The sequence below is a fragment of the Bombus pyrosoma genome, linkage group LG5 (genome assembly GCF_014825855.1).
Source record: "Bombus pyrosoma isolate SC7728 linkage group LG5, ASM1482585v1, whole genome shotgun sequence".
Classification (NCBI taxonomy): Eukaryota; Metazoa; Arthropoda; class Insecta; order Hymenoptera; family Apidae; genus Bombus; species Bombus pyrosoma.
The window spans coordinates 7,192,488-7,207,999 of NC_057774.1; the positions used below are offsets into that span (position 1 = coordinate 7,192,488).

At 43.3% G+C, this 15,512-nt stretch overlaps 2 protein-coding genes across 4 annotated transcripts in view; one reads left to right on the plus strand and one right to left on the minus strand.

Moving 5' to 3' along the window:
• The window catches only part of LOC122567665 (mediator of RNA polymerase II transcription subunit 20), a 136,684-nt gene that overhangs the window by 90,319 nt on the left and 30,853 nt on the right, over positions 1 to 15,512 (minus strand). The gene's annotated exons all lie outside the window — the stretch shown is intronic.
• Positions 1 to 15,512, plus strand: part of LOC122567659 (facilitated trehalose transporter Tret1-2 homolog) — a 105,115-nt gene that overhangs the window by 60,291 nt on the left and 29,312 nt on the right. The gene's annotated exons all lie outside the window — the stretch shown is intronic.

Genomic DNA, 15,512 nt, shown 5'->3' on the forward strand with positions numbered 1-15,512 from the left:
TATCCTCAAGAAGCGTCGTCTCGCGATAGAGCGGCGCGGCGGCGTCTCGATACGTAATCTTATTATTTAAGAGCGGCATGAATAATTACGTACTCGAGACGTATTAAGATACAGCGTTATCGTGAAACGGAGCGACTCGACTGGCCTGGCGATAACGCGATAATCGAGAAAAATAATTTTACCACGGTGACATGAATCTTTTTCCATTCTTCCACCATAATGATCGTTACTTGGCGCCCTTAACCCACGCACACCGGAGGCTGCTTCGACTTTGACGCGTACAATCGTGTCACGCTTATTACGTTCTAATTGTAATTTACATTCGCGCGTTATTATTCCATCGAACTAAACAAGGTGTCAGAAAAGATGTGCTGAATATTCGAGCCTCTGAGAAATCATTCCTCAACCATTTAACCGCATTTTTTATGCAGCTACGAGCGAGAACCACGAAGCGTGATGAGATAAGAAGAAACGTTCGCCAACTGATTCACTGTCGCTCGTAAAATGAAATTGTTTATAACTCGAAAAGCCGAGAACTCCATCGGAACGTTCGTATTAGGTTGTCCGAAAACTTTCTTTCGTTTTATGAGGAATTTCTTTTGTTTTATATTATTTCGTCGAATTACGTACGATCCATTTTGTTCTGTTGAGATAATCACATTTCACAGACTCGGTTTCACATTTGTACGAAGGTGCGTTGTTGAAGAACACGTTCGCGAAAGAAAGACACTTTCCGGACAACCTAATACATCAATTTTCTTCGTCGTTTCGACGTGTAGGGTGTCCCTAAATAAATGCCGCGTATCTGGTGACACATAACAAGGATAATTCTTTGTATTGGTCGAAAATCAACCGTTCGACGTTCGTGACGATCGATCGAACCTTCGCCGGTCGACTGTTAATGGAATCGATCTGGTTCGAACGACTAAGTTACAGAAGCTAGACTCTGACTCGACCTTAAAACGTCGCGGTGAAGCGATGCTAGATAGAAGAAGAAGAAAAAGAAGGAAGCTCGAAAGAGAGCCAGAGAGGAGAAGAGGAGAAGACAGACTGTCTTGCAGACGGTGTGTCTGTGTGTGTCACAGGCCGGATCGAGGCTTTGAAACGAGTGGCGATCGATTCGGTTGATCGTGTCGCTGAAAAAGCCGCGGGCAGGCTTTTAAAACGGTACGATCTACATAGAAGAGAAGGAACGGCTGTCTCGGTGTGAATGGCCTGTTCCGAGGCCTGCGTTAGTTAGCAGTCCACTCGGTCGTATAATTTCTCGACCGAACGTAATTTAACGCACTCCCACTTATATCACGTGATAAGTTCGTTTCCGTGGCTGTTCACGCGCCAACAGGGTGGTTTCGCTTTTAATTGTCGCCCGGTAGATATTATATCGTTCGACGGCGGAAATTAGCGAACGCCACGCACAATCGACGATGCTCGTTTCCGATCGACGATTAAAAGCAATTGCCTTTCGCTCGAGTGAAAAAAAGCGGCGAAATTCGACAGGCTATTTGAACGAACAGTACTTTTCCTATAAAATCCTGTAATCCTGTGAAAGGAATATACGACACGATGTCGCGTGATAGTTTTAGACCAACCGATGAATTGAAATTTTCTAAATTTTCTACTTTTACACGTATTAGGTCGTCCGAAAAGTTTCCTTCGTTTCATAAGGAAGTAGTGGACGCACGACATTTCTTGTTTTATATTATTTTATTGAATTACGTTTGATCGATTTTATTCTATCACTACAAAATGGATGATACATAAATCCATAATATAATATAAGATAAAATATGTTGCGTATCTATTATCTCACTGATGAAACGAAAGAAACTTTTGCGACAACCTCATAGATAGAAAGGTATTCGGTTCTGTTATTTTAAGCAAATTGAGCAGAATATCTTTTTGGAGTAATTTCGTACAAACTGAATAGAAATGTATAATTCGCGAAATATTCCCTAACAGTATCTCTAGTCGCTATTACAAGATTAGTATCACGGATGGTCTAAGACTTTTGTACAATATTGTACGTAATTTATCGAGTAAGCGAGGGAGATTAAGGACTGTGGGAAGCTTTGAAGAGGCAAGGGTGTCGGGCTTCTGAATTCGACTTGTTTTCCTTTGGAATGCGATATGAGAGGGTTTCGTGAGTCAGGTTCCTTGGGGACGTTCGAGCACACGTGTTTGAAACAATCGTACGAAAACAGCCGATATAATTCACCGATGCTCTGTTTTCTAAAATCGAATCAGCATCGAGATTGTACAATTTTTTCGTCCAATTTCTAATAGACAATCTCTTTCTCGGTGTTCTTAAAAACGTTCCAAATCCGGGAATACGTAACAAAATCTTGTTAGCCGTTGATACTCGGTGAAACCAGATCGAGTTCCATATTTGTCGATTCTGTGGAATTGCTTTTGGTTCGAGATACAAAGTGGAGGAACATAAATCGTTTGAAGAAAAATGTCGTAACCTACTTCTCAGTAATCTCGCGAACGCCACGCTAAAGAGTAGATCAAACGAAGCTATCTTCAAAGCTGCAAATCTGCTAATTTAACAGAAAACAGTGTCGCCCCGTGTTTACCGAAAAAAAAGTGTCGAGACGGTTTTGTCGTATAGAAAGCTCTCGCGTCTCGTTAACACCAAAATTATCAGAGTGTCAACATGACCAATTCATAAATTTTCCTAGAAATTTCACAGATTTACAACATTCTTGATAATTTGAATAATTATCCGTAAAGTCTACGTATAGATAATGCCTCGCCTTCTCCTTTCAATTACGCGTTTCTCCGTACGAAGCTCATTTTTACTTGATATTTTAGAGTTGCCAGTTCCAACGACAAAATATGTTGCAACGAGGAAAACAAAGATCGAGCATCAACTCTCGACGAGGAAGAAAAAACTGTCAACAAGAGGCGAACGTAATTTCTCGCTAAAGTTTACATTTTTTGATTCCGTGAAGAAAACACGGGGTCCGTGGAAGAAGAGGGAGAGCGCGGCTGCCGGTTGGCTGTCGAACTTTTTCCCCAAGACACATGTACCGCAGTCGAAAACACTTCTGTGCTCGAAACCAATGAGCGTCGTTTCCTGCGTTTTGAACGCAAAAACAACCTCTTTCGCCCAAGAGCCTCGTAAAAAAGCACAGCGTAACGAGAATTCTGTTGTTGATCTTTTCTCTAAGCAAGCTTGCGCGTGATAAACGAAAGCGAATCGATCCTTTGTAGCCAAGTTTTCCAAAATTATCTTTGGCCAGAGATATTTAACGCGTCATCGTCATAAATTCCCCGGTATCTTAAATTTCGTTTGACAGCACCGATTCCATAAATCTTGCGAGCCACGGCGAACGAGAAAACACAAACAAACCGATTCGATTCCTTGCACTTGGCTGTATCTGCTCGTTCGTTCGACAAAAACAAACTCGCCGATTCCCGTTCGTCCCTTGCCTTAATGACAACTCCATAAATCCTGCGATATCTGACTTGCTCGCGCCGGTATATATTAAAACAGATTAATTTCATACGTTGCTGCGACGACAAGAAAACGTCTATAGTCGATCAATTTCATCTACTCTTGATACTTATGCTCTTCCTCCTTCCTCTTTTTCCGTTACTGATAATCAGAGAAACGTAGAGGAAGGATGGCTACTATAAATCTTGCAGGCGAAACATCGCAAGAACAATTCACGGAGTATTTCTAATACCAGACTTCCCACCGAGCGAATAAATCAACCAGATCAATTCCACGCGTTTTCATTCAACGTGGACGCTGTGGCTCGGCCAGTGAAACACCCCGCTGAATGAAACCAGTGAATGAACGAGCTACGTAATGCAACTTGGTCGTTGCATCGAACGTTCCACGAATTTATTTCGATCGCGGAATCCAAGCTTCATATGGGAAACAAAGCAACCGACAATCGAAACTGTAGGCGCCTCTGTATCGTGAAATTATCGAGATCGAAGCTGCCGGATTAGCGACTGGAAAAGACCTTCCATTATCGAAACTTATCGATGTTGCTTTTTTTTTTAAATGGATGTTGACGAGGTTTAAATCGTTTGGTATTTTCTCGATCAAAATGGATAGCTTCGATAATTTTCGTTTGATCGTGTCGGTCGTGTCTCCAACTACGCTGCAAGTATGAGAAATTTGTAACGTTGGAAATTTGACATTAAGATTTTAATAATTGACAAGTGAGAAATTTCAGGTGTATGTAGGTAAAGGAATCTCTCGTTTATCGGTAAATGACGCTCGGTGTTAGGCTCGTGAAGAAGAGATTACGCGATAATGGTAGTTGCAATAGAGTCGGTGGAGACGATCAGGAAGAGGAGAGATCGCTTTCCGCACGTGCGTACGGCGAGGAGTGACGCGCGCTGCGACGAGTATCTTCATCTATTTCAGTGGATTGCCTTGTCGGAAGCATCACTCGACGACCGCTTCCTATTGTGATAGAACCGTGTCCGTGGATTCGTATCGCTTGATCCTCGCATCGTTACGTTGTGGTTGGTGTGAAACGTTGCCTGGAGATAGACGCTGGCGGAAACGGTGAAAAAATCGGAGAAATGGTAGTCGTTAACGAATGAGGCAAAGTTGCGAAACAATTCCATTTGATTTGAAATATTCTTAACGAATGCAGGATATACCTTTAAGATTTGATTAATACGTGGATCAACGTTTAAAGCGCCAGAGTCTTGTTTAATTTACGAGGAATTAAGAAAAAAAATAAGAAAAAAAGAGAAAAAAGAAATACTATCGATGAAAGACAATTGGCTAAAACTGCCTACGGGGAAATAGAATTCGCTTGGTTAATCAGTGGCGACAGCGCGCGCCAGTGAAATTTGCATAACAGTGGAACAATCGATGCTGAAGTGGCGGTGAATTCGTTCGAAGGCCAAAACCGTAGAAAGGACAGAGCGGTATGGAAGCGAGAGGCAAACAGGTAATCCGTGGAAGAATGCGCTCGTATTGTGGCCTAATATTTTCGTTGTTCCTCCTCCCTTTGCAGATTTCATTGTCTCTAATTATTACGACAGAAGGATGTTTGCAAACTGGTCGCCTCCTCGTAATTTGCCTCTTGTCCGAAACGAAGCACGTGCCAAGCTTTTCTAGGAAACGTCCTCCTCGTTCTGTCTCTTTTTTTTCCAAACCTTTCTCGTTCCTCTCTCTTTCTTTTTTTTTTTTTTTTGGCCACTGCTATTACTGGGACAAAGCTACGAAATTTCTGCATATTCATCGCGTCGATGACGCTCGCGCGTCCACCCTCTTCTCCGGGTCCCTTTTATTCGAAATCGAGGGGCAGAGAGATCTGGAACCGGTCGAACCCTTGAACGGTCCATGCATCGTGTACAAGATCGTATACAAGATCGGGCTACACAAGGCCAATATAACGTTTATCAAGAAAACATCATGGACAAATAAATTCCACCCCCCTCGGAGATTTCGTCGGCGTTTGAATTTCAATGGACGGCGACAGGTCGATTGGAAAACGCGGCCTCCAGGAAGGATCTCACGAGGCTGTTGAACGTGTCCAATTGAAACGCGACGCGTTTGCCGATCGAAACAGAGGAAATGATCGTTTCGTAAGGCTTTTATCTAACCAGGAGACACGACTGCACCGCGACAGCTGTCAAAACTGTCAGGAGAAGTCGGGGTGGGTTGGCCGGGGCGAGAGGCGCGGCAATGCGCTCCAATAAAATCCGATCAATCAAACACTTCGTCCAATTTATTCGGGCAAATTGTACCCCCGCGCGGCGCTGCCAGCGGCGGCAGTGACGATTTTTCCATTTAATCGACCTTTAATTCTCGATACACGGCCCATTGTATCGACGGACGGAATAAGGGGCGGCAACCCAGAAGCGTGCTAGCACTCGAATCGATCCGACTCGACAGGGAGAAACGAGACGCGGACAGGGGAAGAGGCGTGTAGAGCGTAGAGAGAGGATCGTTTTCTCCTCGATCTTTGTCTTTGGATCTTTTTGTCTTTCTGGAGTAGGATCTCGACGAAGGCGCGACAGCTGTCATCGGCCGAGAGGGAAGAAGAAGCGGCGGAGTATCGATGGAAAAATTTCCTCGGACGACGAGCCAGACGAGGAGAAGAGGATCCACGCGCAATTTGCCAATTTTATGCACACTTCGCGAATAATGATCGAAAGTAGAACACGTGACCGCGGCACGGCATTGTTCCACGCCTGACAATGGAATCGGATGTTTTGTTGGGGATAATAGAGCGCGTGGCCCACACGCTAATGAAAGGGTTGCACCTTTGAATACATCGAACGCGTATATACGAGACGTATCTAGGGTTCAGCGGTGCTCAGACGTGTCTAGGATACGTCCAATTGTATCGTTTCACACGAAAATAAGATCCTGACTGTGTTACTCGTACTTTCTATAACACGGACACGTAGACTCGTCGAGATAGATTTTAGCTTCGGTTTGAGGAACACTGGCAGCTGAACGTGATTGAAAGATCATAGCTATTCGCCGTGGAAACTGTTAAATAGACGGTAGTTTCGTTATCTTTAACGTTTTCCTCTTTGATTCGTTTCTCTTCCTATAGTTGCTACTTTCTATTTCTATTATGATCCAGGGACAAGGCGGTGAGTCATCGGTAGTAAAATCTTTGCTAATATTTTCTCATCTTTATCTCCAGTGGCTAGAATAGCATAAGCGAGTAATAGCAAAGGATATTCCAAGCAATTTTTCACGCGCTGTCACCCCGAAAGGAAACAGTTGTAATTGCCTGGCAAGCAAATTGCATTCAGACGGCGAGGAAGGGTTCTGGTACGGCAGGGGTCCGCGAGACAAGTTCGACAGGCGATATGAGCACCCTCGCTTATAACCGCATAGTTGGCTACTAAAACCGAGTCGAGCGGAGGCCAATGTCAGAGTTCGAACGGCGCACTTTAAAACTCGACTAGAACAATAGGGGCTGCGCGTCCAGGTCTCGAGTAAAAGTGCCACTGCCATTTGCAAGTTCCCGATTGTACGAGCATGGTGTACGTATGTGGCGTGGCGTTCCTATGCGCGCGATAGCTCGGCCCTGCACAATGCTCAATAGAAGAAACCAAAAGTACGATTACCATTCAAACGAGGACACGGAAAACGTTATTCTCAGCAGTTATCTGTCGGCGTGACGATGGCCCGATGACGCTTGGAACCGACGTTCCATCGATTTTTCCAACTTCCACGCTGCTGCTGGATTTTTTCGAAATGAAAAACACGATGCTTTTTTCTCGAAGATATCAGGTCGGTGGAACGTGGATTCCTTTTTCAAATAAAAATCATCTCATTGCGCTTTCTTTCGAACATTGTGTATCTCATCGAGGAGATTTCTACACGATTCGTTCATTTTCAAGAATCGGAGAGAATTTTTATAATAGAATTCGGAATTTTCAGAAGACAATACAATTGTCACAAATAGTTTCGATAGTTTGCGCGTCGAAAATTGTCTAAACGGAATGGAAGATATTTCTGAGATTTCTCAAATGTTTAATTTGTATTTGCAACAAGTCACTTTTTCAAACGCAAGTTCAGGTAGAAAAATCATACGAATATTCCGACTATTCGTCGTAACAACCGATCGTGAGATTTCATATTCGCGATTTAAATAAATGAAAAAGTTTATTTTCCTGATAGATCGTGATGGAACGATCGTCAAGGTTACTTTTTGGAAATTCGATGGACGGTCATCGATGAGAAACGGCTGCAAACAATTCTCCGCTCGTAAAAGCCGATTATTTATTCAAGTCGACGACCACTCGACGTTCCACATTTAGTGTATCCCGTCTGCGCAGCTAGTGAATGACTTCCGTTGCTGTGTGAACGCCATTTCACTTTAATCTGCGTGACACCCGACATCGGCGCATCGGTTTCCATCTCTCCACGCCCAAGAACACGTCCGTCTACTCCAAAATTACATGTCACGCATATTTGCATAACAAATCTCTCGAATTTGATTTACGAACGTAATATCTGCTGTTGCATAATTTCTCTTCTCTCGCGTGTCATAAAAACACGATAGATACTTTCACTTAGCCAAAAATGGACTTCGCACGACTCGATATGAAGAGAATATGATTCATTAGCTCCTTCATGTACATACATCACTTTTCTTATTGGCGAATAGATCGTACAGTCTATTGCAGTTGAATTTTACATAAATGGCAGTTTAGCAACGGCACAAGCGCCTTTCAAGTTCACACACTTCGTAAATATTTACCAGCGCCAACAGAAAATTAGCTATTGGCAATCGGCCGGCATTTCTTATGCTGCTCTATGTTCCTCTGTGAACGTTTTCTCTGCAAATTTCACAAAACGTCCACGGCGATTACTTACGACAAACACTGAGAAAAACCGCGCTATTTACGAGACGAGTCAACACAAAGCGATAAACTTTTGTTAATTATATTTTTTATTTGAAACTCGAGAGACGACGCGTGGGCTTTAACAAACTTCTAATCAACTTACACCAATGAATCAATGCAAGAATGTAGAATAAATAACTGGAACACCCACGTACAAGCGTCGTCGACCGATTCAAACGCGTACGAATCACATATTCATTACCACTCTTTGAGCCATCTAAAAACGTTCTGCCATCGCGTCGCTCCATATTTATAAAGCTGACAAATTGCGTATTGTGGTCCGGTCTAATGAAAATTTAACGAACTCGCGCGGAAACACCAGAGACAAAGAAGAAGACAAGGAAGAAGAAGAAGAAGAAGAAGCGAAAGAGGAAGAAGACGTGTCTGCGAGCGATGCTCGCGGAACTCGGGTCTAATTTCGTGTGTAAATATCCAAGACACGCGAGACGGAAGCGCTTGTGCCTGGTGGGCGTTCTCTAACAAATTTTCGGATGATCGACGAGACTCGTGAAAAACCGCGAACGACTCGATCGTCTCCAAAAGGAAAGCCGCTGTTTGCCACCGAGATTTCCGTGTTTCTTTGGGAAACACGAGGAAACCATCTTGGCTACGGAAGCCGCAAATATTTGCCCGCCGTACGGAAAACGTACGAACACCGCCTGGCAGGATTTTTCCATGTCTGAACTGCTCGAAACGATCGGCGATTCGATCGTTGGAATATTGCGATATTTCTTGGTTTCTCGTGAAATTTTTGATAATACAGCGCACTGTGATTTCCAGCATTTTTTCTTTCGAAATTTTAGGGTAAGAGACGACGATAGTGGAAGCTTTTTATTATCTTTTTACGAAGTGGAATTGGAAGTTGGAATTGGACAATATTTCCGTGAAATTTTTGGTAACACACCGGTGCAACATTTTATCTTGATCGTTTTCAGCATTTTCAGTATTTTTCTCTCTCACGGAATTTGCGGTTAGGAATATCGAACGCAATACTAAAAGCTTCTGGCTATTTTTTTTTTTTTTTTTTTTAATAAGATACAGCTCGTTGAAATCGAAAAAATTTTCTGGCTGTCTGCGAAATTTTTGGTACAACGGTCTATTTTTGAACGTTGTAATAGAAATTCTTTTACTATGCTTCTATTAAACGAAGTTGCAGGTGGAACGTTCTATTATGTTTCACGCATTGTCTGCTGCTTTCTCTCTTCGAAACGCAAACTTGGGACACATAGAACGTAGTAAACGAGTTTCTTTACTACTTTTCTATGAAGTGGATTTAGATGATATTCGATGATAGGGAAGTATCTTATTTCGTTTTATATATTCGCGTATTTCGCAAGCTACGCATTAATGAGACATCAAACGCGAGAACAGCGGCTCCCTGTTGCTTTTCTATCACGCGAGATGAGAAAGTTAAGACACATTACGAATCAGCCATTGTACAGCTAACCATATCCACTAGCCAATCGTGTTTTTGCTCCTGTTTCAAACATTAAGTATATTCTCACCTGTTATCACTCGATAATTGAGTTGTTATTGCTTATCAACTTTTGCACGAGTGAACGAGCGAAATACGCCACCTGAAATCATTATCTGTCCATTACGCGTACAAGTACGATATTTTATTTGTTTTATTGTTATTTCTTTTTTTCAAACCAAGCGTCTAAGAGAAGTCGATGACGAAACTAAAAGCTTCGATTTAATCTTACACACAGGAATATTCAATTTCTACCGATTTGTTGCAAAGACTGACGTTTCGGTAAAGTAGCTGTTCGACATATTTCTGCTGACAAAGTGCCTCGGCAAAGGGAACGCGATCGCGTTTCCGCGCTGAAGCTGTGGAAAAATCCGCGGATTTTTAATACCTTTAACAGGATCCCGGGGATCTGTTGCCTCTTGCGCACAGGTGCACACATCAAGTTAACGTTAAATGGGTTAAACCGCGCTTTTAGATAAGTCGCGATCTAATTTGGAGCAACTCGACATTCCGTCGCTTTCGTATCTGTGATGCGCTGCTGAGATGCTACTGTGATTTATTTTTAAACGAGTTCGCCTATAGGCGCCCAACGCACCACCGAACTGTTTGTCACAATTCCAGTCCGACTGTTCTCGTTCGAAGCGATTAACGTTGCCCCTCGACTTATCGCTTATGTTCGCTGGAACTGGCAATTTTCATAAATGGAAGGAGAATTTACGAGAGAAAAGATGGGACAGAATTGTGTCGCTATTCGAAGAATGCGTGCTCTGATTCAGATACTCTCTTAACCGCTCGAAGCTCACCACTCTGATGTATAGGAACGTGGATCGTCTTTGATTTAGTCAATCGTTTTATCCATTGATCTTTCTGCATTCAAGCTAACATCAGCTACGTACGTATTTTACACGAAAGACGAACTGTTTGAAAATCCAGCCGATAATTTCCATCGTAGCGAATTATCTGATTCTTGAGATATTAAATTAATTATTAAAATTAAGAAATTTTCCGCCCGTAAGTATTAGGTGGTCGGAAAAGTTTCTTTCGTTTTATAAGGAAATAATGGATGTACAACATTTTCCGTTTTATATTATTTTATCGAATTACGTATGATTCATTTTCTTCTATCAAAATAAAAATCACAACGTTCGACAGATTAGGTTTCATGTTTGTAAAAAGATGCATCGTTGTAAAAGACGTGTCTGCAAAAGAAAGACACTTTTCCTACTACCTACTGGTAGTTTGTGTAGCGTACATATTCTTATCGCTAATGGCAAATTTAATCGTCCTCTCTGGCAAATGGAAGAAAAATTAACGAGACAAGCAATTGGATACAAATGTATACACAAATGGCGATTAAAAATACAGGATACAATTCGACAGAAAGCGGTACATCTTCTTACGAACTGATCGACGATAGGCTCGCAATAGTACGACATTTACGCAACGAGCAGAGACACGCAACGTTCAATGTCGAAATGTTGGTCGGATTCGTAGAAGCTTACATTTATAGACAAAACGGGTCACCTAATTCAATCGAAACCCATATCACTCCGCTTGCGCCTGGAACATCCAAGATATTCCATCGAAACACGCAAACCGGCACGTGTTTGATTCTCGTGAAAGAAAAAAATTTCACGACCGATTCAAAAGCATCCACTGTCGAACCTCTGTAAACGTTCGTTCTAATTTCGTTGGAAACACCGGGAAGCGTTCGAATTCCAGGTTGGGTCGTAATCGAAGAGGCGTCACAGTCGTCGATTTCGAGCGATCCGACCGCGAGATATCCGTCCAATTTCGCGGACCAGCGACGTAATTCGAACTAGAGAGAACGAATGGCTTGGCTGTACGTTCGTTTGGACAGCGAGCGTCACGAGAGACGTCGAAATGGAACACCGATCCGGACGTGGGTGCGAAAGGTCGACGCGCCGCACGAAGAACGTGCCGAATCCGTACGTACACGACGACGTCGACGACCACCGGTATAACCCTAGAAATGCAGCTGGAGAAAGAGGAACGAAAGGGCGTCGCGACGACCGCGACGACGACGCAGAGCCGCGTGTCCCTGGCTGACAGAGAAATTACATCGCTACGTGGTGTTACGTGCGCTGTAAGCGATACTCTCGTGGTGTGTCGCGCCGGTAGAATGCGAAACAAGCGTGGAACCGTGCACCGATCGTCTAACGGGCCCTGTGAAACGAGAAACACTCGTCGTCGAAACAACGATCGACGACTCACGTAGCGCAATTAAACTGTTAACTGCGGACAGACGTATTAACTCGTCGCTTTCGTGCAACTTTTGTACGTTTCAACGAATCGTTTTGGTATTGCGGCAAAAATAAATTAGAAGAATGGAAGGATCGATTATTGGCACGCTGATTGGTGGAGAATTTCGGGATGGTTTGTTGGACCGACGATTTTTAGTCAAAGCAATTAACGTCGTTCGATGGATTTCATCGAAACAATTTGACTGTTTCGACAGTGGCGTGATATAATTGGAGGATGTAGGATTCTAACGAGTCTGAACTCGAAGGCAGGAAACGTTCTTCTTTCTTTGACCCTTTGCTAGGAAAAATGAGCGACGCGCGACCCGAAGCTAGAAAGGTTCGACGACCAAGTTCGCGTAAACTGTTTTGTCTGACCACGTACGGAAACAAGCAGTTTCTACAGAGAAGCAAAGGCAGTTTCTTACTTCGGAATCAAGGAAGACAACTGCCTATTAATTTCTCTCGTGTCGGAGTTAAAACTTCACGACAAGTAAGTTAAAGCCACTTCAACATCGCTAACAAATTAATCATCAAGCAACGCAAGTCGTTCTGAACGCAGGCTCTTTAAAAGGACAAGTAAACGTTCTTTCAACGAATTCAGCGACTTGAACGAGACTGACACGACAGGATCGTAATATCAAGCTGACAATTAGCACGGCAAACTTGATACCCTTGGGCGTGCCGCGAGCCTCCAGTTCGAGGATAACTTCAAATGCAAAAAGTATGCTAAAAACAACGAAGGTTCGAACGAAGTCGGCTGTCTCGCGCGGATAATTAATTAACCGATCGGTGTTGCTATCAGCACGCGACTCGTTTTTCTACGCGAGCAACCGAGTGCAGCAGCAGAGTCCTCGATGTATCAACGGGACAAACGGCAAAGCACTCGCTTTACGAGCTTTTTCTCTCTTTCGCGGTGGTTCACGCGGTCGGACCAGCGATTACTTATCGGCAGAAGAGACACCGGGTGCCCAAAGCGACGTCCACGACGGTAGACCGGGCCGTTTATTCATGGATCACGAGCCACGTGGACGGATAATTCGTCGCTACGGTCAGCTCGAGACTTGGACAGCGTGTGACTTGTTCGTTGCTCTCGTGTCTTGCCTTGAAACCAGTCTCGTGTGCATGCCAAGCGGATTCAGTTAAATATTGCACGCGAACCCGTCGCGAGTCCGTTAACGCGAGTACGTGTTGATGAATTCTCTGTCTTGGAAACGTTTCCAGTATACGACTGTCGATGCGTTGCATCGTTATGCCTGCTTCACCGTGACCAGAATTGTTTCCGAACGTTTCTTAATTACTCATGTGAGTAATTAAGTAAGACGTCGACTGATCGATCAATGATTCGCCAGACGAATACGTGAGTTTGTGTATACGTGTAATATACACTGGTATATATACATGTGTACACATATACGTACATGTATATGTACTACTGCACATAGGAAAAGCGTCGGTGTGTTGGTCGGTCTCCTGAAGAAGCTAACTACGATGCTTATAATTCCTTCTGGTCACGGCTTATACCCGGAAGCCTTGAATAGTCTTTCGTCACTGTGAATCCATATATGAATTTCGAAAAATTGTTTACCACGCGCTGTGCACGCCCACCTATGCATCCAGCGTTATTTTTATTTCGCCTTGCGTTTAGAGATGGAAGACAAAGGCAGGTTGTATTCCGTATTCCACGGACGTGCAATTTATCGAATTTACCTTAAGAAAATTATTGATTTTTTAAACAGGAAGACTAACATTTCTTATTTTTCGAACGTTCGTAATATCTCAACGATATGAATAACGAAGTTACCAGAATGCACTTTCAAGTGCGGTCGATATACATCTTACATTTATATGGAAAGCGAATGCAACTCTTTGCGCGTTGAACGTGTTAACAACGTAGAGTCAATCCATTAAATTCATAAATTCTCTCTGCTACTAAATTCCGCTAATACTGCTCTCGTGCTACTCTCATAATTGTTCTCGTTTATCCACGCTGATGCTTACAAATAGCTGGCGAGCAGATCACAAGTAGACAATAGTATACAGCGAGGCAAGAACACAGTCGCAAGCAGACCGTTTGATGTATCGTTTCCTGGCCAGTGTTCGCTGCTCATTGCTCACGAAAGTGTCCAAGTGTCCACACTGCCAACGACCACGATCTGTTAGCGGATTACCCGCACCAGTGTGAACATACCATTATGTCTATTCGTAGCAGAAGATTATACTTAGTCGATATCGTAGTAACGATACCATCTCGCCGTTTAATTGCAGCCTAAGCTGCGCGCTCGCTAGTCTTGCAACGATCCAAACGTTCCAGACGGGTGAAATTGATGGCGCGAAATTATGGAAATACGATACGCGATAATCAAAGAGTCAAACACGACCGAGAATGAAAAAGAAGAAGAGGAAGAGACTGTTAGACACTCGTGAGGCAGTCTCGCGAAACTCGTAATAATAGAGCGCGAAATCGTAGTGGCGCGCGACGGTAACAGCGCGAGTACAAGTTTCAGCTGTCTACAGACGACTAGTAGAAGAGTAACACGGCACGTGGCACCCGCAACGTAAGCTATTCTTGGCTCGGATTTCTGCAGTGCAGCTTCTTTTTGGTAGAGGAACAAAAGGCTGACTACCGGTGACCACGCGGACCAAGTGCGACCAAGTTCTATATCGTCAATAGGAAAACGATCTTTCTAGCAGCGTACAAAGCCTATTTACTTTCTAGTCAGAGTAGCGAGAGTAATTTCTAGCGGAAATATTTGTAACTTTGAAAGTAAGTCTCCATCGATACTTTTACGTATCAGCTTTCCTCTTTGCTACGGTGTCCATATGGAATCGATTCTCTCATCGCGTGTTTATTCACACCCTGTGCACACTTCACGAGAAGGGAATTTGCCAACGACACGATGTTACAGATTTTACGAAATATTTTTCTTATTACGGAAAATGTACTGCGTATTTGATAAAGCGCTAAATTTCTCTCGAATCGCGTCATTAATTTCTCTGAAAATTTAATACGAATATACAAGTAACTGACGTGAAAACGATCAAATTCGGGGACTGAGAAAATCTCGGGCAAGCGAGGATACCGACGATAGTTGGAAAAAATATTAGTAATTCGTTAAAATTAAATTAAAAAATGAAACCTGTTCGGCAAAGACTTTCTCGCAGTGTATTTTCGTATAAATCGATGAATGATCGGTGAGTCTCGATGGTGTTTGCCTAAAAGTACACCGAAATATACCGAAATAGAAGCGATGAAAAGGGTAGAGTTACAGAAGATGATTTATACCCCGTAGCCGGTTCGAAGCATAGGAATACTGGACACGTAGCTTGTATTATTCATAGACGATCGTCTGGTCGCGACTGTTCAAGGCCAAAGGTTGAAATTAACCGTATGGCAGCGAGATCGAGGGATTATGCGAACCAGC